Below are 11611 nucleotides of genomic sequence, written 5' to 3' on the forward strand. Positions count from 1 at the left end.
AGTTAAATTCTTCTTTCCTTTTTGAAGGTTGGGCTGCAATTTATTTAACAAGGAGAACCAGAGAAAGAAGCAGAAGAGGCAGGACAGCAGCAGAAGAATCAGGGCAAGCTGGAAAGGGACAAGGAAAGCTCTTGTCCCCTTGTAGTTAGATAAGAGATGCTCTTATCTAACTACATGTCTACAAGAGGAACTGCAAATGCGAGCAGTAGGAAAGGCTCCAAGGAAGTGACGGGGGAGTAAGACGGGAAGCAGTTTGTTTTCCCCAACCAAAATCAAACCCCGTGCATTTAGTACAGATGTTTTCAGAGTATCTTGTAGAAAAGGAACCACTCCTTTTCCCTAGCAACAACAAAGATGCAACATGGGGAGGTGTAACCCCAGGCTGACTGGTTCCAAACCTGAACGTGACTCAGGGAAAAGAACTGCAGGCTATAAATTGGGCTAAGTGATAACGAGATAAAATTCAGAGATTAAGAGAAATGAAAAAAACAGCATAAGTAAAAACAACAACAACAAAATAACAATTCAACAACAAGTGAAACAAACAAAGGAATACAGATCAAACAAAGGATAAAGAAAAGAATGCACTCCCATGGTGATGCAGAGATGACAACAGAGCCAGAAAAAGGCTAAGATATCACCAACAATACAAGGGAAGAGGAATAGGTAGCTACAGGGCATGCTGCTACCTCCACCAGAGAAGGTAAGGCTAGTTACTGGGAAATGAATCTCAGAAGTGACAAGAGGAAAAGAAAAAGAAAAGAGAGAAAGAAAGAAAGAAAGAAAGAAAGAAAGAAAGAAAGAAAGAAAGAAAGAAAGAAAGAAAGAAAGAAAGAAAGAAAGAAAGAAAGAAAGAAAGAAAGAAAGAAAGAAAGAAAGAAAGAAAGAAAGAAAGAAAGAAAGAAAGAAAGAAAGAAAGAAAGAAAGAAAGAAAGAAAGAAAGAAAAAAAAAACAGACTGGAAGGAGAGGAACACAGGCAGGAAACACAAAGTAGCAGGACACAAGTGCTGGCAGGAGACACAAACTGACTGGAGGCATACACTGGCAGGTAACAAACACAAACAAAAAAAAAAGAAAAAATAAAATAAAAAAAACACAACAGTACGGAAAAACAATAAGCAACAACACTAAGAAAAATCAATGAGGAAAAACTCTGAGGAAATGTACGAAGGGAAAGCACTAGGGAAAAGTAGTATCAAAGACAGAATGCAGACATGCAAACAGAGTCTCGAGGACACAAAAAGTAATACATCCATGCCAGGGAGGAGGAATGGGTAGCTACAGGGCATGCTGCTGCCTCAACCAGAGATGCTACATCAGGGTGACAAGCCCAGATTGGGTCTCCGGATGACATTTAGAACAAAACATATCTTTGTAGGAATGCAAAGCATCTGCAGTCATGCCAAGAAGGAGGTAAGGGATGGATTTAAGCAGCCATGAGAGTAAACAGAGAAGTATTATAAGACAGAAAGAAAAAACACACTGGCAGGAGACAAACACACAATAGCAGGAAACACACACTGGCAGGAGACAGAATTGCAGGACACACAAAGAGGAAACGAAAGAAAAACAATATCAAAAATCACTAAGGAAAATAAAGGAACAGGAAAGACAAAGAGGCAACAATAATGAAACAAGGACCATGGAAAGTAAAGAAAAAGGAGCACTATAAAAAATCAAACAGGAGAAAACGAAACATGGAAGGAAAACAGAGCAAAGCAAAACAAGGTCTAGAAATGCAAGAGTAAAGCAAATCACCTGAACACAAGATCATGTCAAAGCAAAGAGTCCATATCAAAGAAACAATAAAAAAGCACACCAGTGCTGAGCACTGGAAAGGAACAAAGAACACTCAAAAACAAGGGCAGGTAAAGATTCAAAAGAAAAACTAAAGAGCAAAGATAAAACAAAAAAGAGAAATGAAAGCTGAAGAACTAAGAAGCCAAGGTAAGGAAAGCAAAATGGCTTGAAATACTGAGTAACAAAAAGGAATACCTCATAGTGAAGGATAAAAGAGCTCCAGGAATTGAAAAGAAAAAAAAAAAAAAGGAATCCACAGATATGAAAAAAAAAAACCACAAATCAAAAGCAATCCATGGCAACATAGACGGAGCAGCAAAGCAAGACATTAAAAATAAAAAGGGCAAAAGGCAACGGCAAAAGGCAATGGCAAAACAAAATGGCATAGGACACAAGGCAAAGGCAAAAGCAAAAGCAAACTGCCAAAGGCAAAGGCAACAGGCAAATGCAACAGGCCAAAGCAAATGGCAGAGGGAAAAGACAAAATGCAACGGCAAAGCTATAAGGTAAGGGCAAAAGAAAAAGGCAACGGGCAAACGGAAGGTCAAAAGCCAAGGGCTGAGGCAAAAGGCAAAGGGAAAATACAAAACACAAGGGCAGATGCACCCACCAAGGCCAACGGGAAAATGTAATATGTATGCAAAAGGCAAAGACAAATGTAAAATGCAATAGGTAAAAGGCAATAAACAAAAGGAAAATGGTACGTGGCATAGATCAAAAGGCCAAGGCAATAGGGAAATGAAAAAGGAAAATTGAAAGAGTAAAGGAAAAGGCAAATTGCATACGACAGAAGGCAACGGGAAATGACAAAATAAAAACTGAAAATGCAAAGACAACGGGTAAAAGCTAATGGAAAGAGCAAAAGACAAAGCATAAAGGAAAAGGCAAAAGGCAAAAGAAAAATGCACAGACAAAAGGTAAGTGGCAGATTCCAAAAGGCAAAGGCAAATGCTAAGTGGGACAGTTAGTACAAAAGGCAAAGGCAAAAGGGAACTGAAAATGGCAAAATGACAAAGCAAAGGAAAAAGGCAAATGGCGCAGGAGAGAAGGCAAAGGCAAAAGCCAAAAGGAAAACTGAAAATGCAAAGGCAACTTGTCAATGCAAATGGCTATGGCTAAAGACAGTGCATAACAACAAAGGCAAAAGAAAAAGCAAAAGGCAAAGGCAAAAGGAAAATTGCAGAGGACAAAAGACAAAGGCAAAAGGGAAATGCAAAAGGTAAAGTGAAAAAGCTAATGCCAAAGGTAAAGGAAAACGGCAAATGACATAGGACAAAAGGAAAACACCAAAAGCAAAATGCAAAATTCAAAGGCAAAGGGCAAAAGCAAATGGCAGTGCGAAAAGCAAAAACCTGAGGGCAAATTCAACAGAGGAAAGGCAAAAGGTAAGTGACATAGAAGAAAAGGCAAAGGTAAAAGGGGTATGCAAAAGGTATCATCAAAATCATTTTGACGGGGTGCTCAGAGACAAAGTGTAGTGGAGGGCTGTTAGAGTTAGGCTAGTATGGTTAGGTTGTGGGTGGACTTGATGATCCTTAATGCCTTTTCCAACCTGAGCAATTCTATGATTCAATGAGATTTAACACTACAGTCCTTGTGGTAGCTGTGATGGAACTTGCAGTGTCTCTGGCTTCCCCACAATCACTTTCTCCAGGCAGATTCTTAGGCCCTGCAACTTCTCGAAAACCAAGTACACACCTCTGTCCAGTTTCCGCACCAGCTCCTGCAGTGACATCTCTGACAGCTTGCTCCTCAAAGGAAAAACCAAGCAGGTGGTTGAGTCACCACCCCTGCATGTGTTTAAGAACCATTTGGATGTGGTGCTCAGGGACATGATTTGGCAGCAGGTTGTCAGGTTTAGGGTACATTTGGTCAGGTTATGGTTGGACTTGACCATCTTTAAGGTCTTTTCCAACCTGAGCAATTCTATGACTCTATGATCCCTATCAAAGCTGACCTTCTGCAGTTTCTATAATCACTCTGCACTCTGCAAAATGTTACTCTCTGCATCCTCCTGCCTTCCAAGGCTAAGTACAGAAGCCTATCTGCCAACCAGTAGTCTTTGCTGGGCTGGTTGCTGATATTACCCACCAACAATGAAGAGACAACAATACAAAGAGAAGTACACCAGCTGAATCAGTCACGCTTTAGACTACCAGATGCTATTAAGATCTAAACTACCTGAGCCGCCACGGGAACACTTCTTCAAGCTACACTATCATCTACTGCAGCTAGGAATTATGCTCTGTGTTCCTAAGCCTATTTCTTCAGCTGATTGGAAAGAATGCTTTAATCAGCAGCACAATATCAAGAGCTCAGGGTTCAAACTCGATCTTAACAGAAACATCTTGAACTATTCTGGAAGCCACCCACTGGTTCCTGTCGACAGGAAAGATCAAATGAAATCCAACAAGCCTGCACTCTCAGCCTGTGCACTCAAGTCACATGACAAGATCCACTAAAGTGGGATGCGAGAATGACACGAGTCCTCCGGCAGTCAGAAGCTTCATTTTAAAAATAACCACATTTCTCTGAGGCTGTAACGGCAAGTGAAATGAGCTCCCCCCCACGCCACTGCTCACACAAGTAACCTGCTGCTGGTTGGGGTCCTGATTGGCAGGGAGCTGCAAAAAGTGCTGCCTCACACCAATCCGAGGCTGCCTTCATCAGCACAGGGCAGCACTAAGCCCAGCACCAGGCAGGGCAACTTGCACAGCACACACCAGGCTGTGGCTGGCTCAGCTTCCATGCCGCTGTGCCTGCAGTCCCACTGACCCCATGCTGCAGCGGGCACTGTGTCATCACAAGACTGAGTGACGACAGAGGCATATTCCCTGTGGGCTCTGCCTCATAAATGCCATCACACAACCTGGTACTCTGAAGTTTACATGGGTTAATACCTTAGGAGCCCTCTCTTCAAAGAGCTAGTTCTACAAGTCTGAGTCCCACAAAGGGTGGGCGACGATGACAATCAGCAGTGTGGAAGATACCCTATCCTAAGCACGATCGTTTCCCTAAGACTTTCAAATTAGTGCTGCACAACCCTACTTAATTTTCTGTATTCATCTCTGTATTGATCTCACGTGGGTCAAAATAACACAGTGAGCACCTGCAACGAGTCTAGACCGAGAAAAACTTTTGATGGAGGGAGCAAAGAGGTCAAAACAAGATGATGTAGTGAGATGCATTCAAAGCAGCTGGCCAAGCAAAAGCTATGTGCATGCATTTCCAAGCTGAGCACGCACCTGGAGTTGGGACACTATCACTCATTGTCAGAAAAGAATTCCTGAGTACCCTCCTAAAGAAAGCTATACACCGGCATGACTAGAGTCTGTTTACATTAATTAGCCCTCTTTACATTTTAATATGCACCATTTACTACTCCAAAGTTGCACATCCCTTTGCCTTTCCACCTGAAGGGCTTTGAAAAGTATCTGAAATAGAAATTCCATGACTGCTGTAATAAACTTGAGCAGGTACGTGGACTTCCATCCTGAGACATCCAATGCCTTTTATGGAAATAAAGAATACTCAAGGACTTACCCCACTAAATTCACACTCAGTTTTACACCACTGGTTTTTAGTCTGATAGGCAGGAGGCAGCAAAAGGCAACAAAAGGCAGCTATTCAGCAATCCCAGGAAGTCAGCTGGGCTCTAGGGAGACAAGAAGGGCAGTAAGGTGACAAACAACCATTGCCATTCATCCTTCTTCACAGATCTTAACATCGTTATTTCCTCCTCTCCTTCACACCCTCCCTTTGTCCAGAGGCCAGCAAGTCCTCTCTGATGGCCTGAACTGCTCAGCAAAATGGAAATCAGACAAACTGTTCTCTACTCTGGGAGAGTTCCAAATCTTTTAATCTGGGGTGAAACACGGGTGCTTCACAATATTATTCCAACCCTTAAAACCACTATCTTTCTTTATGTGTGTATTACACATCTTGACGTTTATCAACAGTTCCTGAAGATCCTAGAGAAACAAACCAAGAGACATTCCTCCTTATTTCTCCTATCTCTTGGCCACTACTTTGTGCTCCTCCATAACAATCAAACACTACTGGCATATTCATTATACTTTCTATTCTTAAAATAACAAGTACTTGAGGGTTTTGGTTTTTATCTTCATTTCCCCATGCAATTCATTTGAAAATTAGTGATGGACAAACCTCAAGCTTTTGAGAGGTTTGAGCTGGTTATGAGAAGCATCCAGAAGCTCAGAGGCTTAGCCAAAGCTAATCTGGACATTTCCAAAGCACAAAGCTCCACACAGAGGCACAGAAACCCGGTGGCTCAGGACTCCTACCACCACTTGGCTCGCCTCTCTCAACACTGCTACCTCACCAAACATCCAGGACTGGTTTTTATTACGTCCTTGCCAAGGAGAACACAAGATACTCAAGCACACCTTGTTCCATATATACTCTGCAAAGCTATAAACATGTTTTTAAGTCCTACAGGAAACAGAGAAACTTAAAACATATGCCTGAGGCCCCTGTTAAGCAGTAACTGTTTGCTGAATTTGGGCTCACAATAGGATTCCAACTTATCACATCCAAAGCCTTAATGTCCCTCCCAGAAAGCAGCTACTTCATCATACACAGAAGAAGGAAGGTCGCAGCAACATACACCACACACCAGCCATGCTCATAAGGACAGGTAACTCTTCTGTGACAGATTCATCAAAACCTTACTGGATTAGCCTTGCTATCACCTGCAACTAGTTCTAAACACTGTTTTGAGGGGTCAGTTCCCAAACTCTGCCAAAAGGCCACATACCATCATGAGATCAGGTACACCTGAGGCAACCACACCACTAAGGCTCCTCTGCTAAACTGAAGCAGTCCCCAGTGATGGTTAAGAAAAAAATAAAAATAAAAAAATGCAGAGTTCCAAACACAAACACTTCTCTCAGTATCCCAACACCTCTGCCTTGTCCATCACTGGCCAGCAGGACTAAAGTCAAAGCAGTGCAAACCACAATCCCAGTGAAGTAGCTGGAAGCTCTGTTTCATCTTCTCACAAGGTTAGCAGATCAGAGATCAACGAATGCAGGCTAAGCACAAGTTGCTCACAGAGAACAGGGGCTCTGCTATCACCAGCACCTGCTATACATCAAGAAGGAATGTGTGCTGTGGCATTCATTTTCCTTGACACAACTAGGAGTTCCCCATGACTGTCAGCACTGGAAGGAAAGCAGGCTGAAGAGAAACACAGCTAAATCCAGACAGGACAGAAAAGCAGGGAGAACAAAGGACGTTTTTTTGTTTTTTTTTTTTGTTTTTTTTGCTGTTGTGTTTTGTTTTGGTTGTTGTTGATTTGTTTGTTTGTTTGTTTGTTTGTTTAAAAAAAGGACAACACGTAAAGAAATCAGGATGGATATAATTTGAAAACACTTTTCATGTGGCCTGGCATCTAAGGGCAAACTGAAGACTACACAGAACACCAATAGAAAAAGAGAGAACTAACAGCCTAGGGAAGTGCCACAGAGAAACTGGGAAGCGACCAAGTCTCTGCTCAGAGAACAACTGCTGGGTGAGGTAGAAAGCTGATGGTGATACCTTCTGCCAAGGAGGAGCAGAAGGATGAGTTCATAAAGAAATGGAAATCTAGCCTGGCCTCAGGAGCCCTTATATATTTCTTACACATTTGATGAAGCCGACTGCAGTTTGAACCGGGAGAATTCACAGTCTCTTGCAAATGTCACCATAAAGCAGAACATGACACAGCAAAAGAAAAAAAAAAATAGCAATACAAAGAAAAATAAAGAAAAAAGCAAGCCAAAGACCAGGGAATCAATGTTTAGCACTACAAAGGAAAAAAACAGCACAGCACAGCAGAGCCAAGCACAGACGACAAAAAACAAGGAAAACGCACCTCCCTGACATGACATCTTGCCTCCTGAGCAGGTCACGGTGTCCCTCACTCAGGTGCAGGGCAGGAAGGAAGCTGAGACCCTGTTGGATCACTGCTGTGCACTCCCATCTAAAAGGTCCATATGCTCCTTGGGAAGCACAATGCCACCGGGGGAAAAGAGAAAGCAGGAACATGACATGGAGGTGGCTATCACCCAGCAGAAGGCCAGATCCTTCCATCTGTTATCCGCTCCTCTTTTTAGTCCTAACAGGGCCCTGAGAATACAGAAAAAGCAGTGCTTAGCAGAAGGTCTCAGGGAAGGATCAGTAGAAACTGTCAGGAGGACAACTGGCATCGCGTGGACACAAACAGGCTGTTGGTGCAAGGAAGGAAATGGCACCTGAGCATTTCACCAGACAGGTTCCCTCCTCTCTGTCTTCCTGAAAAGATAAAAGTATAAAAACCTCTTTTCCTCTGAGCAACAACTGGAAACAAGTTCAGAAAATTATTCATTCAAAGGCATTTCTAGGAGATCTACAACAGAGTCCTTCCCAGTTACACGAGCTTACGCTGTGGCCTTTGGAAAAAAAAGCTGCCTTTGTGGACCTGGGTCCTGAGGGCTCCTTTTCATCACCTGTTGGGCACAGCAGGAGAGCTCTTCTTGTACAAATCTATGCCCTGTGAACCTTTCTCCATCCCAAAACAAAGTCCAACCTAGAGCTGTGGTGCAGACACTGGATGCAGACCAGAGCAGTAAAAGAACAGAAGAGGGGGAAAACAGATACAGGTAAGACAACTTAAGAAGAGGAAAAGAGAAGAAAAGAAGAAAGGATAAAGGTAAGAAAGAAGGACAGAAGATGGAAAGTGCAATAGAGGAAAGGACTGGACATGAGCAGGAAAGGAGCAGATGCAGAGCTACATCAAGGTGTGGCTTCACTCTGTCCCTGCCCACCACTGGCGAAATCCCCCATTGACAGGGATGCTGCTGCCCCAGCAGCTGATGGGGTTGTGGCCTGGGGCTGTGTTCCATGCAGAGCCTCTAAAACCTGCTACAGAACCCCAGTTCCCTGCCACTTCTCTTTTTCAGGTATCCGCACACGAGGAACAGGCGTTCCTCATGCCTTGCATGCTGGTAATTAGTGTGAGTAATTCCTGGGTGGGAATTGTGGGAAGGAAATTCAAGGTTTGGATGGTGAGGGGAGGTGCCTTTTGAGGGGAATGGAATATTTTTAGGGGGTGGGAAATTGTTTGGGTGGGATTTTGGAGATCAGACATGACTGTTAGGATGGGGGATATTTGGTTGGAAATATTGTTATTTCTATTACTCATTGCTTTGTATGATAAGTTATTAGATGCTTTGTGTTCCCTCTGCTGCATCTCTGCTTGCAGTCATTTGCACAGTGTCAAAGGTTCTCAGCTCTACATGCCCATCTCCAGGGTAGGATGGGGCACCACAGATGGCAGTGTTCCACAGCTGCCACCAGCAGCCCCAGCTCGCCCCTCCACACCTGAGGTGTGAGTGGCTGTGAGAGGAATGTCTCTGTGGAAGTGCAGCTCATTCCTCCCCTCTGATAAGGGCAGAAGGCATGAGACAAAAGAGGAAGGCAGAAGGCATCTGCATTTCCCTCATGGCTCTTATTTCCAGTGTTACTGTGGGAAATGAGCTGAGCCACTGTGCCTCTCTGTTATGGCTAGCTCTACAGCTCTGCCACTGTCTTTATACTCAGGTGTTCCTGTGTGTAATGCTCCACACTTGGACCCTGCAGAGCCCAAAGGCCTCCTTGGCTGCTGTTACTCACCTGGAGATTGAGGGAGCTGGGTCTCCACTCTGTACCTGCTTCCAGGTCTCACTTGTAAGACACTGCGAGTCCACCTGGTTGGAACTGAAGTCAGTAAACACAAACGTGAAAGAAATAGGAAAGGATTCTTTCATTTCACAGGCTTTAATCTTCATTAAAAGATGTTCTGCTGTGGAGCACAGCTGGAAGCATTTCAAATGTGCAAAAAAGGGGGAGAGCCTGGTTGCTGCCCTCCCTAATCTCATCTAAGAGCTGGCTGTCTAAGAGAAAGAGTCTCTACTTGGAGATCTGCTCCATAGTAACATTTAGTGAATCCTGTTCTTCAGAAAAGTGTATTTGGGATTTTTTGTTTAGATTTGTGTTGGTTTTTTTTCCAGAATTTCTGTTTCTGTTTGCTAGCTCGAGTTCTTCACCATTCTTAGGAAAATTAAAACAGAGTAAAGCAGCTGTATCAGCTCCTGCCTTTCACTACAGTTACCATTTGAGGTTATGGTTAACGGTTGAACTGGAGAGTCTGAGTGCTGCCACAAGGCCCTGGCTGTGCCGGGCCCCTTTCCAGCCTGGGCCCCAAAGCAGCCCCGACTGTGCTGGGTTCCCCTCTCACCTGGGCCCTGCAGTGGCCTCAACTGTGCCGGGTCCCTCTCCAGTCTGGGCCCTGAGCTGGCCCCAGCTGTGCCTGGTCCTCCTCCATCCTGGACCCCAAGGCCCTGCCTCTGCCTGCTCCCCCTCTGCTCCGGGCCCTGAGCTGGCCCTAACTGTGCCAGGCCCCCCTCTGGCACAGGCCCTGCCTCAAGCCCCGCCCCCTGTGGGCAGCACTGCTAGTGCCTGGTTTTTTGCTCTCTTCCCTCTTCTTTCCCTGTTCTCTTAACAAATGCATTCAGGTCCCCCAGGATGACGGGCACTGATACTGCTGCATTCTTTCTGAACAAACTTTCTGGACAGCTCAGCTTTTTCTGCAGAGCAGCATGCCTTTGGAAATGCTTGGAGTATGTAAACTAACAGCAAGAGAACACTGAGCTCTTCTGGGTCTTTCTAGGAATGGCAAACAGACAGGAGAGTGTGCCCAGCCTCGTGTGGTTGCTTGTATGCAGAAATCCCTGTCATGGTTGTCAACATCTGTGCTGTTCTGCTTTAAGGCACTAGTGTGTGACAAGAAGCCTAGAGTTACCAATTTAGAGGAGGTAATTAATTGTAACAGTTCCCCTTTCTTCTTCCCTCGACACTTGGGTTATGGAGTTCTCTTTTCCGATGTGCCAGTGTAATACCTCTGAGCCACAGAAGTGCTGCGTTTAGCAAAGCTCATGGCAACAGGCTTTGGACAACCTCAGAGGTTTGTAGATGAGGATAAGATATCCGAGGATAAGAGAGAGAAAATGAATAAGATACAAGGTAAGTGTTGTTTATTCCTTCTAGTCAGCACGCCATCCCTAAATCTTCCATGCTATGACTTTTATCTTAAGTGATGATCCCTTAACCTCACATCTTTAGCACAACACTTTCTGTGGAGATTCCCACTAGTGACAAAGTATTAGTGCCGCTTTTCTGCCTATTTCTTATTTGTCTGTATTTTCCGGAATGTGGGGATTTCTTTCATTGCCCACAAACACTGTCCAGTTCAGGAGGAGGCAGGGACGAGAGTCATGAGCAAGGGCAGAATGGTTTCTCTGTTACTGAATGGAATGACAGTGTTTTCTGCATGTGGACTTGCCATAGTGCTTCTTACAAGGTGTAACAGTGGGATGAAATGTGCCCGGAAGCAGGTGTAGTTTTTTTAGGAAGGCAAAAGAGAAATGCACATAATGCTAAGGGGGGCCACGAAGATGATCAGAGGGCTGGAGCACCTTTCCTACGAGGACAGGTTGAGGGAACTGGGCTTTTTTTGCTTGGCTTCAGGGAGACCTAACTGCGGCCTTGTAGTATTTGAAGGGAGCATATGAACAGGAGGGGGAACGGCTGTTTACGAGGGTGGATAGTGATAGGACCAGGCCAGGCAGGATGTGGCTCTGGGCAGCCTGGTCTGGTGGTTGGTGACCCTGCACGCTGTGGTCCTTTTCAACTCAGGCTATTCTATGAGTCTATGACTGTACGATTGTATCAGACCTCAGGGAAGTCACATGGAAGAGGCAAGCCTCTGAAATTAAGCTTGATTCGCTTTGC

The sequence above is a fragment of the Coturnix japonica genome, chromosome 2 (genome assembly GCF_054131305.1).
Source record: "Coturnix japonica strain WE chromosome 2, WE-NBRP24, whole genome shotgun sequence".
Taxonomy (NCBI): Eukaryota; Metazoa; Chordata; class Aves; order Galliformes; family Phasianidae; genus Coturnix; species Coturnix japonica.